Source organism: Mandrillus leucophaeus, unplaced genomic scaffold, assembly GCF_000951045.1.
Source record: "Mandrillus leucophaeus isolate KB7577 unplaced genomic scaffold, Mleu.le_1.0 Scaffold267, whole genome shotgun sequence".
NCBI classification, from domain to species: domain Eukaryota; kingdom Metazoa; phylum Chordata; class Mammalia; order Primates; family Cercopithecidae; genus Mandrillus; species Mandrillus leucophaeus.
This window is the reverse complement of record NW_012102776.1, coordinates 1,672,870-1,673,254: the sequence shown is the minus strand read 5'-3', so window position 1 is coordinate 1,673,254 and position 385 is coordinate 1,672,870. Positions and strand designations below refer to the sequence as shown.

Genomic DNA, 385 nt, shown 5'->3' with positions numbered 1-385 from the left:
TGTGCCAGTTTTCAAAGGGAATGCTTCCAGTTTTTGCCCATTCAGTAAGATATTGGCTGTGGGTTTGTCATAAATAGCTCTTATTATTTTGAGATCTGTCCTATCAATATCTAGTTTATTAATAGTTTTTAGCATGAAGCACTGTTAAATTTTGTCAAAGGCCTTTTCTGCATCTGTTGAGATAATCATGTGTTTTTTTGTTGTTGGTTCTGTTTATATGATGTATTATGTTTATTGATTTGCATATGTTGAACCAGCCTTGTATCCCAGAGATGAAGCCAACTTGATCGTGGTGGATACGCTTTTTGATGTGCTGCTGGATTCGGTTTGCCAGTATTTTATTGAGGATTTTTGCATCGATGTTCATCAGGGATATTGGTCTAAA

The 385-nt window shown here is 35.6% G+C and overlaps 1 protein-coding gene across 1 annotated transcript in view; it reads left to right on the top strand.

The window, feature by feature from the left end:
• Nucleotides 1–385, top strand: part of TMEM123 (transmembrane protein 123) — a 61,326-nt gene that overhangs the window by 10,459 nt on the left and 50,482 nt on the right. The window lies entirely within an intron of this gene.